A 20,539-nucleotide genomic window follows, 5' to 3' on the forward strand; every position below is an offset into this window, starting at 1 on the left:
GGGGCATACAAAATTAAAGGGCAAAGACAGAAAAATGATAAATACTCTACAAGTTTAATATAATACTTACACTATGGATCAGATCAGCAATTCTCAGTAACAGCTAATTGAAATATGTCCATGAGGTAAAACGTCTCTCCTGTCAGGAGATGTCTAACAGAAAATAGAATTAAAACAACAAACTAAAATTCTAAGTCTGGCGAGGTACAGAAGTCTACCAGCTAAATGTGTTTTCTTCTGGAAAAGAGGGAGGCTCACCAGCTCTTTACTGTGGAGCCTGAGCCCAGGGGATGGCGGTGAAGTGAGCTCTGTAAGTACCCAATAGCAAACTTGTGATGAATAAAGAGATGTGAGCTTTGATGACAGAGATGATACTACTATTCACTTGTCCTGTAAAGTATGTCTTCACGTTCAGTGATCAATACCTCGGAGTCCTCAGGGATTAAGATTATAGGAAAATTCACAGCCCGCACCCAGACATCCTCTTTGAGCTCATGACAATGCACTTAGATGTCTCAAGGGCAACTCGAGCTCCACCTGCAAAGAGCTGACTTCAGGGTGCTCCTCCCATAGCCGTCCTACCCAGGGCCCCTGGTCGGGGGGCAAGGTCTCCCTGCCTCTCCCAGCTCAGGCCCATCACTCACAGATGTGACTGGACCCCACCTTCAGGGCCCAGATTTCCTCAGTCACCGAGTCCCACCACCCACACCTGACCTACCAGGTACTCACTGGCACTCACTCAGCACTGACTGTGTGCTGGGGACCACGCTGCACACTGTTCACACGTTATCTCACTGGATCTCCACAGCAGTCCTGGGAGGTCGGTACATCACTTCTTCAATTGATTAGATAAATTGTTTCACTTCCTTGAGTGCATCATCCAAAGTGACACAGCTACTCAGCCACAAAACTGGGACTGAAAACCACTTGAAAATTCTACACTCCTACACCTCGCTGCCACCCTAATCTGACTCATCACATCATCTCCTGCAGAGCCTTCTAAATGTTTCTAAGCATTCTACAAGACAAAAGTGATCTACGAGAGCACCCCACTCCCCTACTTAAGATCTGTCAATGACGGTCCACTGCCCTTAGGAGAAAGCCCCACCGGGCCTGAGCACAGCCCAACGGCCCGGCATCCGCGTTCCCTGCGCAGCCTCGCCGCCTCACCCACCACGCAGATCTACACGTGCCGTGTCCAGGACAGGGATGCTGACTCCGTACAACCCGGGGCTCGTCTCAATCAAACAATGATCACCTTCTTCAGTGTTCACCCTCTTCAATGCTGACGGTCAGAAAAATATTTTCTCAGGATGAATCAATATCTTTTTCCTTACAACTTCCTGTCATTGATAATGAGCTCCATCCAAAATACAGAAGACCTAATTCTCAGTCTCCTTATCTGTAAAATGAGAATAACAAGGAAATATATGAAGTTTTAAGTGAAATAATATATATGTGAGGCTGAGGGACAATTCCCAACATACAGTAAGCACTCAATATGTGCTTACTTAATATTAATAGGAATATATTGCATTCCAGCAACATTAACTCAATGTTTTATGGCTTTGTCCAACAGACTACAGACAAACATTTGGACGAACACCTTTGAGCAGATCAGCCCAAGCGTGCTGGGAGAGGTAAGCACTGACTCCAGTTACAGCTGCAGCCAACCAGCCCTACGGGGCTGGGGCAGTTTGCTCAAACTCTTACATGTTGCTTGAGAATTTAGCTGTCATTAATGAATAAAGACAGGTGTTCTTTAGTCAAAATTCCTGAAACATATATCTTCAAAGATTGATGCAAATTTGATTTCAAGTACAACACTCTCACTAGAAAATATTTGAAAATGATAGTCTTAGCTCCCCTGCACATCAAAAAGGGCATGATCTTAATGTATCTGACTACACGAAAAGTGTTGTTTAAAGGAATTTAAGATGAAGCCATCCTAAATAAGCTCTAAGTATCATCTTCACAAAGCCCCACCCAAGGGTCTCATTTCTCACTTCCACATAGGTGTTCAGGTAGCTTAACCTGGGTCTTGGTTTCTTATAACACGGGGGTGGGAAGAGTTGTGGATAGATTTATGTAGCAAATATAAACCTAGGGTATTTGCTGTGTAGAAATCCTAGAAATAAACAAATTAATATATAGTCCTACCCTCAAGAAGCTCAGCCTTTCCATTTACAACAGCATTAAAAATAAAATGAGAGATACATTTAACAAAAATTTACAAGATTTGTACATTGAATATTTTGATGTATCACCGAAATAATACTTAAAAGATCTACATATATGGAACACATCCCATGTTCATGGAATGGTAGACAATATTGTTAAAAATGTTAAGACTCCTCAAAGTGAGTTACAAATTCAGTGGAATCCTTATCAATATTCCAGCTGACTTCTTTGCAAAAATTGAAAAAGTGATCCCAAAATTCATATGGAAGTGCAAGGGGCCCAGGTCAGCCAAAACAATCTTGAAAAAGCAGAGCAAAGTTGGAGGACTCACTTTAAAGGGTACTAAAAAGCTATAGTACTAAGTCAGTATGGTACTGGCATAAGTTTGGATAAATAAATCTATGAGACATAATAAAAACCCAGGGGGAAAAAACTTACATTTACAGTCAGTTTTCCACAAGGGTGCCAACAACACTCCATTGAAAGAATAGTCTATTCAACAAATGGTGCAGGGAGTGCTGAGTATCTGCAGGCAAAAGAATGAATCTGGAATCTGGACCCCCATATTTTAAATAAATAAAAATTAATTCAAAATTGATCACAGACATAAACGTAAAAACTAAACCTATAAACTTTCCAAAAGAAGACGCAGTATAAATCTTTGTGGTCCTAGGATAGGCTTTGGTTTCCTAGATACAATACGAAGAGCACAAGTGATAGAAGAAAAAAGCAGATAAACTGGACTTCATCAAATTAAAACCTTTTTGTTACAAATTACATCATCAAGAAAGTGAAATGACAGGGGAAGGGGGTATATCAAGTGACAGAGTGCATCCTTAGCAAGAAAAATAAAATAAATCAATACATCTAATTACCTCCCCTGTAAAGAAATTGTTTTAATGCTTAAAAAAACTAAAGTGAAAGGACAATCTGCAGAATAGGAGAAAAATTTTGCAAAGCATGTATCTAAGAAGAGACTAGTATTCAGGATATATAAAAAATGCTTACAACTGAACAATACAAAGAAAATCGACCCAATGTTTAAATTTGCCAAGGATTTAAATAAATACACAAATGGCCGATAAGCACATGAAAAGAAGCTCAGCATCACTAGCCAAATCAAAATCAAAATGAGTTCTCATTTTACACCCACTAGGACGGTTATAATCAAAACATGGACAATAACAAGTGTCGTTGAGGAGGCAGAGATACCTCATTTGCGGCCAGTGGAAAGGGACAATGGTGCAGCTTCTTTGGAGAAGTCTGGTGTTTCCTCAAAATGTTAGAGATATATGGCTCAGCAATTCCACTCCTACATGTAGAGTCATCCCTCAGTATCCTCGGGGGGTTGGTTTCAGGAACCCCCCACCCTGGATACCATAATCCAAGGAAGTTCGATTCCCTTTACCACCAGCCATCTGGATCCATGAAGTGGAAACTACAGATATGGAGGGCCAACTGTACAGCCAACAGAATGAAAACATATTCCACAAAAACTTGCACATCAATATTCATGGCAGTATCATTCAGAGTAGCCAAAGGTTACAAACAATATCCATCCATCAATGAACGGATAAACAAAATTACCAAGAATAGGCCCACAAACTTTTGGTCATTGAATCTTTGACAAAGGAGGTGAGAACATACAATGGAGTAAAGACAGCCTCTTCAGAAATGGTGTAGGGAAAACTGGACAGCTGCATGTAAATCAATGAAGCTAGACTACTCCCTCACAGCATACACAAAAATAAATTCAAAATGGCTTAAAGACTTAAACATGTAGACAAGACACTATAAACCTCTTAGAAGAAAACATAGGCAAAATATCTGACATACATCTCAGCAATGTTCTCCTAGAGCAGTCTACTCAAGCAATAGAAATACAAGCAAAAATATACAAGTGGGATGTAATTAAACTTACAAGGTTTTGCACAGCAAAGGAAACAGTAAGCAAAACTAAAAGACAACCTATGGAATGGGAGAAAATAGTTGCAATAAATGAGACTGACAAGGGCTTAATTCCCAGAATATATAACACCTTTTACACTTGATAAGAAAGAAAAACAAACAATTCAATTCAAAAATGGGCAGAAGGCCTAAGGAAGCTTTTCTCCAATGAAGACATCCAAATGGCCAATATGCACATGAAAAAATGCTCAATATCATTATCAGAGAAATGCAAATCAAAACTGCAATCAAATATCACATCTCACCAGTCAGAATAGACATCATTCAGAAGTTCACAAACAATAAATGCTGGAGAGGCTGTGGAGAATAGGGAACCCTCCTACACTGTGGTTGCAGTTTGGTGGAGCCATTGTGGAAAACAGTACAGAGGTTCCTCAAAAGACAAAACATTGACCTCCCATATGACCCAGCAATCCCACTCCTGGGCATATATCCAGAAGGAACCGTAATTCAAAAAGACACCTACACCCCAATATTCAGAGCAGCACTATTTACAATAGCAAGACATGGAAACAACCTAAATGTCCACTGACAGATGACTGGATAAAGAGGTTGTAGTATATTTGTACAATAGACTACTATTCAGCCATAAAAAAATAATAAAATAATGCCATTTGTAGAAACATGAATGGACATGGAGAATGTCATTCTAAGTGAAGTAAGCCAGAAAGAGAAAGAAAAATACCATATAAGATCGCTCACATGTGGAATCTAAAAAAACAAAGAAACAAAAAGATAAACTTATCTACAGAACAGAAACAGACACACAGACATAGAAACCAAACTATGGTTACCAGAGGGGATAGGTTGTGGGAAGAAATAAATTGGGAGTTCAAGATTTGCAGATACTGAGTATGTATAGAGTAAACAGCAAGTTTATACTGTATAGCACAGGAGAATATATTTAATAACTTATAGTAACTTATGTTGAAAAAGAATATGAAAATGAATACATGTATGTTCCTATATAAATGAAGTGTTGTGCTGTACACAAGAAACTGATGCAAAATTATAAACTGACGCAACATTATAAACTGACTAGAATTCAATGAAAATATTTTTAAATAGAGAAAAAACGAAAAAAAAAAAAGAAAAAGGATATTATAAAACCAAAAGAATAAAGTACTGACTGAGGCTACAACATGGATGAACCTTGAAAGTTTATACTGAAATAAGCCAGACACAAAAGGGCAAACAGTGCCCTTTTAGGTGAACTGTATCTAAGCATTTATTGTACTATTCCAGTAAATTTTCTGGAAGTTTGAACTCTCAAAATCAAAATAAAATGTATTATTAATTAAAAACCTAAAATGATTCCTCACAGGAGGGCTTTAATTATTAAATGCAGAAATGCATGTAAAGCTCCTGGAACAACACTTTGCACGTCCACACACAGTCACTGCTGTCACTGCCACTCAGAGGGTGGTGCCAGCGCTGATGAGGGCTGCCTCCAGTCGCTCCCCTGCAGACAGGAGTGAGGGCCTGGGCTCTGACAGGAAGGGTGACCGGGAACATGGGTTAGACAGAGCCACGCCCCAGACTTTGTATTACCCAACTTTCTTATACAAACTGCTCCATGTAACATAAACACGCTACAGGGATGTATATTACGACACAGGGAATATAGCCAATGTTTTACAATAACTATAAATGGAGCATAACAATAAAAATTGTGCAACTATTGTACACCTGAAACATATCATATTGTAAATCAGCTATACTTTTATAAAATGTTAAAAAATAATTTTAAAATGTTATCACTTCAGTATTCAATTCGGTTTTTAAGTAACTAATAAACAGCTTAGAATGTATAAAACATTTAAGTGTGATGTTTGTTTACATATTTATTTACTTTCAGCCTCCTGCTAAAAGAGAAATTAAACAATTTTTAACACAGCTTAACAACCATAACAACAAAAAGACAAAAGTTAGAGTGAAGAGAAAATGGAGATTCAATACTTAAATGAAACCAGGGGGAGGTAAACTCATAAAAACGAATGCCATGAAGTCAGGGTAAGTGTTAAAGGCCGACTAGAAATTCAGCCATAAGATTCTTGGCAGCTAAAGCAAAAAGTAAAAGATGATGGGGCGGGTGGTAGAGCTCAGTGGTAGAGCGTGTGCTTAGCGTGCACGGGGTCCCGGGTTCAACCGCCAGGGCCTCCTCTAACAGATAAATACACCTAATTACCTACCCCCCCAAAAGAGGCCCAAAGAAAAGAAAAAGAGAAATTTCTTTCCTAAGAAAACCTGATGTTAAATTTAGATTAAATACTAGAAAAAAAAAGAAAGAAAAATAGAAAAAGATGAGTGACACAAGCGATAATGCCCGTGAGATAAATCTGCGGTGGCTGCTGGCAGGTCCCCATCTCCCACGTGGGAAAATCTGAAACATACTTCTCACCACTCAGAGTCATCATCAGCCCACCCCACCCCTCTCCCTGTTAAATGCAGGAGCATGGGTAGGGCCCGGCCTTTGCTCTCTCTGTGTCAACACAGTGAGACAGGATGGAAGGGGCCAGAGCACAGCCATTCAAAGAAGTCCACAGCAATTAACATCAAAATGGTGAAGGATTCAACCCCCAGTAGGCCTTGAGGCTCAGGATGAAGAGATTTTACTTCTAGCAGATCTTGAGCTTCATTATACACCCATTGTAATAGTAACATGGTGAATAACACGCCCCAAGGCACCATGGCCATCCCAAGGCTAGCCACAAAATGTCAAAGGGTGGGAAATGGCCAAATCCCTGGGAATCCCAGCCCCTTGCCCTTAGGCTGCTCCTTCTAATTATTAGCATATAAAACAACCAAGCCCATGAAAACCAGCAACACAGCGCCACCTCGTGGTCATCACTCTCTCCCCCTCTTCGGAGAAGGCCCACAATTTGTCTGTGGAGTGTGTACCTACTTTTAATCTGAGCACCCAACCCCCACACCTCGTGGCATTTCTCCTGCCTTTCAACGTGTCTCTGTGAATAAATCTACCTTTACTCAACAGTGGCTTGCTCTTGAAATCTTTCCTGCATGAAGCCAAGGACCAACGTCTGGTGGGGCACATTCCAGGGGCTCAACCAAAGCCTGGGACACAGCCCTTCCCATGCCCCACATGTGTTTTCTTGTATCAACAGGACTGGGATGTGAAGGGAGTTCTGAGGCCCCAGCTAAGGGACAGAAGTAGCCCCCAGGACCAAAATGGCGGGCAGCCCCTCCCCCAGCAGGGGCCCTGAGGTCAGCCCGGTTCTCTGTGGTTCTCTGTTGTGCTGACTCCCCAGCCAGAGAGCGTTCTCCTAGGCCTGTTCCCACAAAACCCTTCTCTCCAAAATGCAAGCACATCATGTCACAGTCCTCTTATTCAACCAGGAAATTTTCAGACCACTATTTCCTTCCCTAGTAAAGAATCTATCTGTCCTCCCTCCCATCCCACCACTTCTTTCTTTGTGAGAACTCTGTACTCCCCATACACCATCCTGAACGCAGGTGCCTTGCTGGCTGGGACAGAGATGTTTCAGTCTCACACAGCCTGCATCCTTTCACTTTCCCCTTTCTACCTTAAAAAGCCTTTCCTGAGTCTCCCACCCATCTGATTCTGAACTTCACAAAGTGCTGAGGTTGCAGTCACTGTGTGCATACATCCCAGGTTTTGACTAGGTTTCCTTCACAAGATCTTCATTAAGGAGCTTCATCAAGAAGTTTAAAGAGTCTTTTCTTACATCGGAGTGGAGGAGCCTGCATAAAATTTAAATGGCCTTGAAGAGAGAGTTAACCAGGGACAGAGAGGTCATAGGTCTTAGTCAACAGTGTCATGAGGCAAAATGTTCTTCGAAGGCTCAGAGTGGCTTCTGAACACGGAGTCGGGAGGGAGGAGGTGCCAGGCTGTGAGTGGGATGAGTGACACTGGGTACGCTACCCCAGCTGGGGAAGTATTGGATTTTGTTCTAGTTTTCCAAGAATTTCTTAACACCTTTTCACTTATTGTCATATACCATTTCCTACGGATTAAGAAAATCAATGTCAGTCATTTGGGCAACTTGGTAGAAGCTACACGATGCCATTCACAGGGCTGGGATGTAACAGCCAAACCAGTCTAAGTTGAAAGACCAGTAGGGGTATTTCCAAGGTAATCACGGGCATGCAGCAATCTCCCCAGCTTCAATTACCTCATCTCAAAAGTGGGGCCAATAAAACTACCAAGCAAAGTGCGTGATGATTATGGCCGACATCTGTTTACTAGGTAAGTGCCCGTGACAGCTGACACTGGATTAGGAATGAGTATGATCAACGAGGCCCAGTCAGCCTGGTTACATGCACCCTGCCTTCATGCCTTGGTGCAGGAGCGGAGTTTGTTTAGCTGAAATGAACGCCCCCAGAGCAGCCCCGAAGGGAAAGCTCCTAGCTCTGCACGGCGAGACGAGTTCCTTTCCTTCTCTGAGCTGATAACAGTTTGCAGTCGTCTGTTTTTACATTTATTCCTTTAGTACCTGCCTCCCCTCCGGAGTGTTTGCTTAAGCAGCACAGGTCCAGGTTTGTGTTGCTGCCTGCCGGATATTCTGGGCTGGGAGACAGGCGACTCCACGTCTGGCTCTGGTGCTGAACGGAGAGGGCAGAAAGCCCAGGGTCCCATGCTGAACAGAGGCCCCTGCACCCAAAATTATGGTCTGACTTTGGGCAAATTACACCGTCTTCTTTACCCTAAGATTCCTCATCTGTTCATGAAAATAACTGCCCATGGCACGTAGAGTTTCAAGGATTAAAGGAAATCACCAAATTCACAACCTATTCAAGGGGCTACCAGTACGTCCTCAACAGGCACATGCTACCTTTATGGCTGTGACACACGCTAAGCGGGGCGGAAGGACACAGTGAACACTGCTAAGTGCCTGTTAAGTGTTTCATGTGTGTTATAATACTGTTTAAAACTTACAACAAACCCAGGAAGAAACGAATATTATAATGCATATTTCACAGATTCACCAACAGTTTAATGGAGGTTACACTCTAGTCCAAGGTCCTTTGGTGAGGAAATGGCGATTTAAACCTGAATCTGAGCCCAGGCCTGGGCTACACCTCTCTCCAATCCACCTCAACACTTGCCTATGAAATCCACCTGTCCAATACATGTTTGCACAGGCCAGCTCTTAAATGCAAATTGTGCCACCGTTTGTCAATGTTTGTTAATTACCATAAAGTGCTCTCAGAAACCGCTACAGAAAAGACAGGTTGACCCACATCCCTGCCAACAAAGAAGAGATAATTTGCCTTGCGTTCTCCTGTAATGTGCAGAAACCCTTCCCTACACCACCAAATTCAAATGTATGCTTCCTCCATGTTTATGTTTGCACACGGCTTATTAAAGTAGAAGGTACCTGCAGTAATTCCATCTCGGTTCCTTTCCAAGTTTCCAGATTATCCACAGTCTGTGAATGAAAATACTACAATGTGAATTAAAATACTACAACCATGTCAGTAAACAAAGAATGCTGAAACCAAGTCATCAAGGCTGCCGCCACCCCCCAGTGCGGACAGACCTGAAGCCCAGCCTCTACAGCCACTCACAATGCTGCCCTCTGAACAGACTGAGAATAAGAAGACAGGATAATTGCCCTAGATAGCTAGGTGCTTGTCTAAAGAATGAATCCAGTGAGGTCAAATGATACATACAAAGGCACTAAATTCTTTAACTTGAGATGCCTGGATTTCTTTAGATAACAAGCAATCTTTTATTCTTCCAACTCCCTGGTCTTTGTTGTAAAGCTCCTATATAATCCTAGTTCCTCCCCTACTTCTTGGGGGCAGACCCTCAGACAGATTTGAAGGCTGTCATCCCGCCTCGAGTCCTCCCGCCTAATAAAGTGTAACTCTAAACTTTCAGGCTACACATTTCTTTCAGTCGACAAGTCCCAGAATAGACACAACTCATCAATTCTGTAATGGAACACACTGGATCAGGAACCAAAAGCGTGTTCTAGTCCAGAAAAACTACGGGTCCCTCTTTCTTTCTGTCATTATACAATCCCACCAGAACTCATTAATTTTCTGTCTGCTCATCTGGCAACCAAACTCAGAGAAGAGTCAACTCAGCAGAGTGCTCTACTCGGGAGAACACCCCGCAGCAGCACTGCAGGCTACCTGCCCTCCCGCACGCTCTGCCGACCCATAGTGTCCTCTGTGGAGACCAGGCCAACAGAGGTGTTCCCAACAGCTGCAAAGTCCCACAGATTAAATAAAAGCATTATATTTTCTACGATATGTTATGTATATTACCATCTCTGAAAACAGCTTTGCCAGAAGCCCAAATTTTCCACATTAATCTGCATAGGCAATTCCGGCCGCCAAGGGAAAACAAGTCTTATGACGATGCTAAGGGCTCCAAAGTCCTCTCCAGGAGCATCAACCAAACTGCCTGCAGGCCTGCAGCTGCAGGCGGCTACATGTCTGTTTTTAAAGAAACCCCTTCCTGCCCTCGGGCGCTACAAAGTCCCTCTATGCCCTCCCATTTCAGGGTAAGAGCAGCCACTGCAGAAACTTGCAGGGCAGCACTGACAGGACTGGACACAGAGGATCAGAGCTAAACTAAGCCTTCTGATGACACGAGCTTGTCACTGTGTCATTTTACAGATGAAGGTATATACAGAGAGGTGGGGTGATCTTGCTCAAAGTCACACAGCTAATAAGTGGCAAAGTCTATAACTCAGCTCCACCCTCTGGCGTGACGCTCCAGCTGGGACACCCACAGGGTTCTCTCGTGCCTGCCTGAACAGTCCTTTACTGTCACTCATAACCCACCACGGTTTCTGACCCTAGCCTGACTTTTCAGCCTCTTCTCCCTCTAGTTTCTCAGGAACAAGGCTGCTCGGGCCACTGTGTGACTTCGGGCTCCCCAAACCCTCAGTGCTCAGGGTGGTCTTGCCTGTGCATCCAGCACCCTGCTCAGAGGCTCTTCCTCCCCTGCAGGAGGACGTTTCCACTCTCCACAGGGACACCCCCTCAGGGAAGCGCTCTTCTCGCCCTCAGCACGGCAGGTGTCCCAGGCCACATCCCGAGCTGCCCCATTAGGACTGCCTGTGCCCAGGTCTTCTAGTCAGACCAGCAGCCTCAGAACCAGGGATTATGCCCGGGTCTCCCTGCAAACCTACTGCCCGCCTCACAGCCCCCAGCCAGTAGGTCACCTGGAAGTCACAGCAAGTGCCCCACCCAATCCCGAAATCTCTTCATTTGCCAGCACCGCTGATGACTGGTCTCCAAAGTTTGGTCAGTTTCACACAAAACAGCAGCTTCCACTGAAGCTGAGGGTTTTCACTTCTGCTCCCCATCCTTACTGGAAACGTCAAGGGAAACCAAAAGACCTTTTCTCAACCCTTTTCTGATGACACCTTCCCACCCACAATACTCACATGCTCAAGAGCTTTGGGTCAACGTGATTTTGTTTCCCTTATGCTAAGTGGCTCAAAACACTGCAGGATTCTTTCTCTTTTGAGAGTATTTGTTTGTACTGAGTTTATTGACTTTAATCTCTTTTTGTCTCTCTCTTAAGTGTCCCTAGCAGTTGCCACTTCTTACTCCCTTCAGCAGCCTCCCTCCCATCATCTAGTCTAGGAAATCATCTGTGATGAGGGGCCCGGGGGCAGTCACAGAAGATGGAACAAAGGTACAGAGAGGCTACATAATTTGCCCGAGAAGATCAGCTTCAAGCCCCAAAACTGTGTGTCACGTCCCTCTGTTTAACACTTATGCTAAACTAGTTAACTTTTTATAGATTATGGTTATAAACAGATGAGGTATCAAAATACATAGAAGGACACACATCAACTCTAAGATGTTTATTAACCCCACTATTTTGTTTCTATTTATTTTATTTCTATTAAAAAATATTAGGAACCTCTGCAGTCAATATAACAAAATGTTAATGGGTGTTAAATCCAGAATATAGAGGCGTAAGTGTATCATTACTCATAATTATTTGTATGCTCACAAGACAAAATGACTTGAACGTCTCTCTCCCCTCCCCCTACTCGCTACTGGCTCTCACCTGAGCTCCCATACCACACATTTAACAGCCTTTCACTTTATCCACAGCTGAACTCATCAGGGTTCCCCCAAAGCTCCCTCTGCAGCTTTCCCTCCTCAGAGCACAGCAGGACCATTATTTACCTCATTAATCCACCCAGAAACCTGGGCCTAACTCCATCCTACCTTCACAGACATCATTCATCCTTTCCTTTTTACCATCTAAACATGCCTAAAATCTGTTCATTTTTTCCCGGTGACTGTTCCACTGACTGTCCCACCGCTCAGGTAGAAGCCACCAACACTGCCCACCTGGACTCACGAGTCTCCCAAGTGGCCTTCCAGCTGCTCTCCCCTACTTGAGACAAATTGGATTTTGTCACTCCCGTTCTTTTATGACTCTTTTCAAACCTAGTGTTCTTAGAAGAATCTCCAAGTTCTTCACATGGTGAAGGTGTTTGCCATGAAACTGTCAGCTCAGGGAGGGCAGGACCCCCCTCCTCCTTGGCCCTCCTCTTTCCCCAAGGCCCCGCCCTCTCCCTCGGCCCCACCCTCTCCCCCTCAGCCCCGCCCTCTGGCACAGCGCTGGCTCAGGAGGACCTGCTGAGATACACCAGCCTGTATTCTAACCCTGGTGTTCAATACTTAGCAAATTGCTTCACTTATCCATACAAATCCAAGGTAGATTAGAAAGATTTTAGATGTTCAGCTAGACTATTGATTTGGGGATTTTGCACTAGCAACCTGCAATTACATGTTCTAATGATTCTGTCTTCTTAAAACCACACCCAGATTTAAGGAGTTATTTGTGGAATGTCTTCGGAGTAAAAGGGACTGTACTTTTACAGACTTTATGTTGTATAACATGAACAACCCGGACAGGGTCACAAATGGAACTGCCTCACAAGTGACCGAAGACAGGTGAGAGGCACAAAGCAACAGGTCGCAAAGACGGTAAGAGCAAATTTGTTTTGCCAACCCCCTCAAAAATGCCTGAAAGAACCAAAAATTCTGAATTTTGAAAGTAAAAGATTATCATATAGTGAAATAAAATAAATAATCCTCTTCATCAGGGTTTCAAGATCTGACTCCAGATTTTTTAGCAGGCCATACTGAATCCTAGCACAGAAAAATCAGATGGACTAGTGGTGAGTAAGTTCCAGGAAAATGGCAGTAATTCCTCCACTTGTGTAAGGACATACACTCACCTGCCGAAGGTGAATGTAGAACGCATTCTGGAGAAATTCAGTAGCTTCCAGGCTCCGCTTCTGGATGCCGAGGACACGGACAGCTTGGAAGCATGCTTCTAACAGTCACCAGAATTCTTACACTGCAGGGGGAAAAGGAGGCCCTCAGTCGATAGCAGAGATGTTTCTGTCATTTATCACAGGCGGTGCCTCAGGGACTCAGTGCCCTGCAGCAGCCCGGCCCCAGGCGAGGACACGCAGCGTGGCCCACCGAAGCAGGAGGTGCGCTGTGCTTGAGAAAGCCCATCCCCGATGGGGGCAAGAGTGGCTGGTGGGGTTGAGTGAACATATAAATGCCCACAGAAATATGCCTGCATTCATTCAAGTGATACAAGCAACAGTAGCAGGCTATTTAACATAATTTCAATTGTCAGTGGAAATTTTGCCGTTCCTTTCCGCTTGTCACCTGCACTCTGAAACAGGCTTAGGCTCTCTCACACCTGCAGCTCTGAAGCAAGAGTTGTGAAGTCATTTTACTTTGCTGCAAGTGTCCTCGGTCCCCTTCTAACTGTGTCTGTCCTCACTTAACACAGTCGGATATCTTCCTGGATCTCTGCCTGAGTTCCTTTCTCCTCCTCCTCAGATCCTGAGATAAAGGACAAGTGAAGGCACATGACCAGAAAAGGCACTGTGGACTTGACTGAAATCCACAGTGACCCCCTAAGTGAGTGCTGCCCACCCCTTACATTCGATACTCAAGGTTCTGCCCAGGGTGAGATCCAGCCCAGAGAGGTGGCCCAGGCCAATTGAAACCTACGTGGCTTGGGCACGGCGACAGGTGCAGGAGCTGGTTCCGGGGTCAGGCCCCTCCCCAACTCTGCTCCCCTCTCTCCCGAGGCCCCGCTGCCAAGCACTCAGGCTCCGTGATCTTATGTCCTTCTCTTCTACTCTACTCCAAACCCTTTTCCTTTTCCTTTTTTCCCTAATTATCCCCAGCTGGAGTGATTTTTCAATCGCAGTATCTGAAAAAATTTCCTGCAGCCGAAAATGAGGTCTCAAGAAGTCAAAGCACATATGCTACTTCCTGAAGAGTGCCGCTGGCTAGGGGGACCCTCACCAACACTCACGTGGCATCAGACATGTTTCAGGGTTGGCCACCCCCAACAAGAGTGTGCTGTGACCCCTATGCCCGCACAGCATCTCTGCTCACAAAAATATAGTTGGCCCACTTATCGGTTATTAAGAAGCAAAAATACAAAATTGCTCATGTTTCTTACTAAAATTATCTATGAAGCAGAAAAGGGAATTGTAATAGAAAAGAACAATTTTGACCCCATGTTAGGTCTGTTCCTTTGGCTTTAACCCTGTGCCCTGTTTTCTAGGCTCAGACTGGCTAGCTCTGCACCATTTGTAAAAGAAAGTTGCCTTTAGACTGAAATATCCAGGACAGCCTATTCTCCTGGCCGTGATCTTGAAGGATGCTAATTCATCTGCACTTATGTAGAGATGGCAAGTTGCAAAATAGAGAATAACCTTTGTTTTTTTTTTTGGAGGTTTCACAGGGGCAACATGATTTGATCCGCATGGACAGCTGCAAGAACAGCGGATTCAAAGGACAAGCAATTCATACAGCAAGAAGTTTCCAACAACTAACCAAAACCCCGCCCCTTTTTAGTATAAAAGGAGACACAATTCTGACTTGTGGAAGATGATTCTCCTGGACATCAGTCTGCCATCTTCTGGATCTGCCAGCTTTGCAAATAAAGTCACTATTCCTTGCTCCAACACCTCATCTCCCGGTTTATTGGCCTGTCATGCAGCGAGCAGAAGGAGTTTGGACTCGGTAACAAAATGACTGCATTGGAGGTAGTATGTCTCCACAGTTTCCTCGTTTCCAATATGTAACATGCACATTACTTATGATCTAGTGCAAATAATTCATCAAAGACAACCACAAAAAGAAACTATACTCACCCAGCTATCAACACTGAAGACAAAACCTGTCAATTTTATAAGCTGTTTAAGAACACAACCAAAAAACCTAACATAGGGAGTTGATTCCACGGAAATAAAATTATTTCTACTCCTTCAAAACTTTTTCTTTTCTTTTCTATTTTATTTTGTTAAGCTTATTGAAAAGAAAATAAAAGTCAGATCATTTTATTTCACGTATTTTTGTTATAGCTACATACTTTAAATACTACAGAGACTTAAATTTCAATAAAAAATTGTTCATATATTAGTATAAAGATATATACACAATCAATGGGGATTAGGAAAGGAGTGGACATTTACTAAAAATCCACTGCAATCCAGTCTTTTACAAGCATATCCTGGAATATAAGCTCTATTATCCAGGGGACCTCACCCACATTCTCACTGCTGAGTCCCTTAGTAATCAACTACTAAGGCACCAGCATAGAACCATGTGATCTGTATTTTAGGAATAAATGAGGGAATTCATTCAATTCTAAAACAAAAACCCTAAAATAAATACTGAACTTATTTACAGATAAAGAAAATTGGTCCCTCAAAAAGTAAAGTTTCTTCCTCAAGGTCACAAAGCTAATAACTGGTAAAGGCAAGATTTGAACTAATCTGCCTGATTCTAAAAACTAAGGTGGAAATCCCATTAGACTGGGGAGGGTCCAGCTGCGCAGCCTATCACCATATCTTTGTTCAGATCTAGCCTTAGGCAGCCTGAGACAGCACCCCATTTCTATGGAACTCGAGGGCAAATGATAACAATAAGGATTTTATATCCAGCAATTTCTTAGGTCTCATGTATATAAAGTGTCAGCAGGTCAGCAGAAAATCTCTGGAAACCATGAGTGGGTCCAGACCTTTTTGCTGATTAGAAACTCAATCTATCAGGACATAGTGACCTTCCCATGAGAGGCCACATGGACATAAACTAAAGGCAGCTGAACAATGAAAACTAGCAAGACCCTGGAAATCAAGCAAGAAGGATCCCTGCCATCCCCCAACCAGTTGCCTCTTCATCCACGTGGACACGAAGACAGAAGACCCGGGTTCTTGTCCAAGTTACACTATCATGGATTCTCACCCATAAAAAGGTACAACTCTATGCTGTCATAAGTCCTTTCCAACTCAAATATGATGACACCAATATCTCAGCAGAATATCTATGTCTCCACTTCCCCTCTTCTAATAGGAGAATATTTCTATGGACACAAAGCAGAAATCCAATTTAAAAAACCATGCACGAAGCCAGGTGAATTTCTGCTTAAGAGACTTTCCTCTCACGCTCAGTGAATGAAAACTCAGAAAAAGTGGTCCTTCTCCTTCAGCAAACGGGAGGCATCCTGATTGTGTGTGTGTGTGTGTGTGTGTGTGTGTGTGTATAAATCAAATATAATCGTCTGGGATGTGTACAGATTTTTTTTAATGTCACTGTAATTTCATGGGGATGAGCCAACATTTAAAGTAATTTGAATCTAGTGTTCTGAGACAGTCTCAGTTTCTTTTGGTGGAGGAGGTGAAAGGGGAGAGTAAAGGAGGAAAGAGGTAAATGAAACAAAGAAGTAAGAATACTGCTAGGGAAAGGCAAGACGTTAATTTTGTTCCTCATTGCATCACAACAAATTAGGGACTGGCTTTCCCCCGATGTCTTACCGAGCACTGAGTTGAAGAAGAAGAGGCGACAACCCATTTCTCACTGAGATTGTGGCTGTACATGGCATCTTATAGACACAAATCATTTACACTGATCAAACACTCTAGCAGCAGGCTGTAATTCTCCTGTTTTGAGAGACAAGAAAACAGGAGTTCAAAGAGGATGTATAACTTGACAAAAGTCAGAGGACCAGTAAACAAGAGAGGATGAATTCAAACTCAGATCTGAATGTAGAGTCTTATCTTCCCACTCCCAGGACTGGAAAATCCTTAACACACAGGCTCCCCAGCTCCCCTGCAGTGTTCCTGGCGCCAAGCATTTCCCATGGTAATGGTCTCCAGTTCTCACAGACACAGCGCTCTGTGCAGCCAATGACCTTGATCAGACCTTGATCATCTACCTGCCACGCCCACCAGGCTTCACCATACAGGCAGGAAAGCTGGCTTTCAAGTGCATACAAAGCCACCCCCGGTCTAACCTGGGCTCTTCTGCAGCTTCTCCAGCCTAAAGGCAGCCATGAAACTGCTCATAGTCTGTACATGAGCCACACTACCTCTCTCCATCTGTCTCCCCACCTATACTACTTAGCTATGACCATTTTGACAATCTTGGAAACAAATTTTTAAAAACAGAAAAGAAAGGATTCTGGAACAAGTGCTTAATACTTACAATTTTAAATGACAAGTTACAAATTGAGTATTGACAAACCGAATCTTCCTTTCTAAATGTCAGTTTTAAGCATTTAAATATATAATAGCAAAAAATTCTCACAAAATTAACAAAAACATAAACAATAAACTGGAATAAATTCAAAAATAATGCCCATGTTCTAAATGGAGAAACTTCAGGACTATACTGAGGGTTAAAGTAAGAGGTATGAATGTAGAGACATAAACATATTGCATGGAGGAAAGCAGTTTTGTAAAGCTGTAAGTTCTCCTAAGAATAATTCAAAACTTACTAAAAACTCCCATGAAATTTCCAATCTGATTTTTTTTAACTTGAACAAAATATTTTGGAACTCTTCAGGAATAATAAAGTCATAATACTAGACAAGAAAATTTGGGATGGAAGAAAAGAATCAAAAAAAATCAGACTGCCAGTTATTAAATAAATTTTTACAATATGTAAGATATGGTGCTGGAGTAAGGAAGGGAGATTGACAGAAGGGAACCATGAGCTCAAAAAGAGACTCTAGTGTATGTAATTATTTTGTACAGGTGGGATTTCAAATCAAAGAGAAAAGTATGAATTCAATAATTGTCCTGGGACAATCAGAATCACCTAGAAAGAATAAATTTTATTCCTGTCATAATGACCACAGGATAAATTGCACATAGTGATGTAAATAATAAAAAGTACTAATAACAGCAAATACAACCCTTTGCTCTTATTAACTCAACTTCTCCTCACTATAACAAGTACTATTATAATCACCACCTTAGAGATTAAAAAAACCTACATAAGAGATTTATTCCATTATAAGGAAGTATTTCTAAGAATGTCAAAGTTAAAACCCATAAGGAAGACATTTATTATCTTAAGAGTAGTTTGAGCCACAACAAGATTAAAAGGAAATCTTGTTTCTGAACAAAATGAAAGGAAAGAAATGACAAGAAAAAGCTCTGTGATACATGTTGATGAAGTCACGAAGTAAATTTTCATAGCATACAAAGAGCTGTCACAAAGCAACAAGAAGCTCCCTCACTTAAATGTTTCCAAAGGACAAAATGAATCATTCATTTTAAAAAATTCAAAAGGCTAATGAGTGAAAAAAGCTCAAAACTTCACTGGTCATCAAATGCAAACTAAAACAATGAAAAAGCACTTTTGCTTATCATATTGGTGAATATTTTTAAGATATTCTAGTTAGTGTCCATCTGTGGGAGAACAAATCATGAGCGACTTTTTCAGAGGATGACATATCAATGGATATGTAAACTCTGAAAAACGTACGTACGCACTGACTCAACTCCAATTCTAGGAATCGTTTCCTTTAGGAAAAAAAAAAATCAGTCCAAACAGATGTATTCATCAGGGCATTTACACAGCACTGTTTACAAAGGTGGGAAGAAAAACTGAAGTGAAATCATATCCAGCGATAGAGAATTGGTTACATAAGTAATTGTGCATTTTTTCATTCCCCAATGGAGAAGGAATTTCTAGAGTCACTTGAAAGGAGTCTGTGATGAATGTAAATGTCACATCCAGGGACTAAATTTCCAGAAGCCTTAACTAAAGGAATATACATACAAGATCACAGGAATGTCTGTACAAGAAGGATGCAAGTCAAACATTCTTTCTGACAGTGGAAAGTGGAGAAAACTTAACTGTCCACCATTAAGACAATATTACGGTAAATCACGGCGAGCTGCGGCTGCTGAGGGATCCGGCGTTTCGCCGTGGTCCAGGGTCTTGTCCACAGCAGTCTCCCACCAAATGTGTCCGTGGACAAGAGACGACACCCGCACATCAGGAGACCCCTCCAATCTATCTGAAAGGACAGGGTGAGTCTGGAGTGGGAGGACGTCTATGATATACCCCTGAGTGTATAAAGCGAGCTGCAGAAAAACATATAGTATGGTCTCATTTTTAAATAAATCATATATACACACACCTATACATTGATTTCTCATATGTGTATATATATGTATCTCATAGGCATAAAGGTCATGAAATATATATACGAAATTTTCCACAGCTTTTACTCTCAGGAAATAATGGGAAGGGAGTTAGGGGCCTTCCTGTACCACCACAGTTCTCTTTTCAGTATTTCAGTTAAGTATACTTGGAATTTAAAAGTTTATTTAAGTCCGAAGTAAAATGGACGATGCATTCCTTAAGACAGAATGCTACACTGGTCATTAAAAATCATGCCAGGGGAGATAGAATATTGTAGAAAAACATGTAATAAGCCGAATGGAAAATGGAGATCTCCGCACAGTAAACAGAGACAGAGTGCTCACTGGTTTTTATGACAGAGCTGATACACACTGACGAAAAGAACAGAAAATAAATGTTAAATTGTTAATTATTATCTCTGAGTAGCGGGACCAGGATAGACTATTTGCCCCTTTTTTCAGACTTATTATATTAAATGCAAATTATTTTTCATCTGAAAAAAGCATTTTTAGGCGTGTAGTACCACGCATTGGGGAATAATACATGAATACTTACAGAAACAAGTAACTAGGAGACACCGCAGCAGCGCTACACAATGTAGAACGGGCGATCCTGATTAACATTGTGCAGTTACATAAGGACCCACAAAGTGAGAGCACCTGCTGTAACAGGGCATAGCCCCCTTCTGTTTGTCAGTTTTGTCTTCAGGTCTGAGGCAGTTCTGAGCACGGCCAGTGTCAGTGCTGGTGTCTGGATGAATGCTACTGGAGGTGAGGACACCTGCAAGCGGAGAGGAAGAACAGAAACCATCCTCTGCCTTTTCTGTCTTGTTTCTTTGTTACTTTAAAAGAGAGGAATAAATAAGATAAACTGTGTATCTTCCCTACTGAAATTTCAGTAATGAAACCGTTTTTAAAGTCTTCACAGCTTATATTCTGCCTAT

The 20,539-nt window shown here is 42.3% G+C and overlaps 1 long non-coding RNA gene across 2 annotated transcripts; it reads right to left on the bottom strand.

Moving 5' to 3' along the window:
• Positions 1–240: 240 nt before the first annotated feature.
• LOC141579670 (uncharacterized) lies at positions 241–20,245 on the bottom strand. Of its 2 annotated transcripts, XR_012511532.1 has the most exons (5): positions 20,152–20,245; positions 16,974–17,099; positions 13,359–13,480; positions 2,620–2,707; positions 241–1,402 (listed from the first exon to the last, which is right to left on the bottom strand). It is a non-coding gene; the product is annotated as an uncharacterized LOC141579670 (long non-coding RNA). The 2 variants fall into 2 exon arrangements; XR_012511531.1 differs by lacking the exon at positions 2,620–2,707.
• Between the last annotated feature and the right edge of the window lie 294 nt (positions 20,246–20,539).

Source organism: Camelus bactrianus, chromosome 13 (genome assembly GCF_048773025.1).
Source record: "Camelus bactrianus isolate YW-2024 breed Bactrian camel chromosome 13, ASM4877302v1, whole genome shotgun sequence".
Taxonomy (NCBI): domain Eukaryota; kingdom Metazoa; phylum Chordata; class Mammalia; order Artiodactyla; family Camelidae; genus Camelus; species Camelus bactrianus.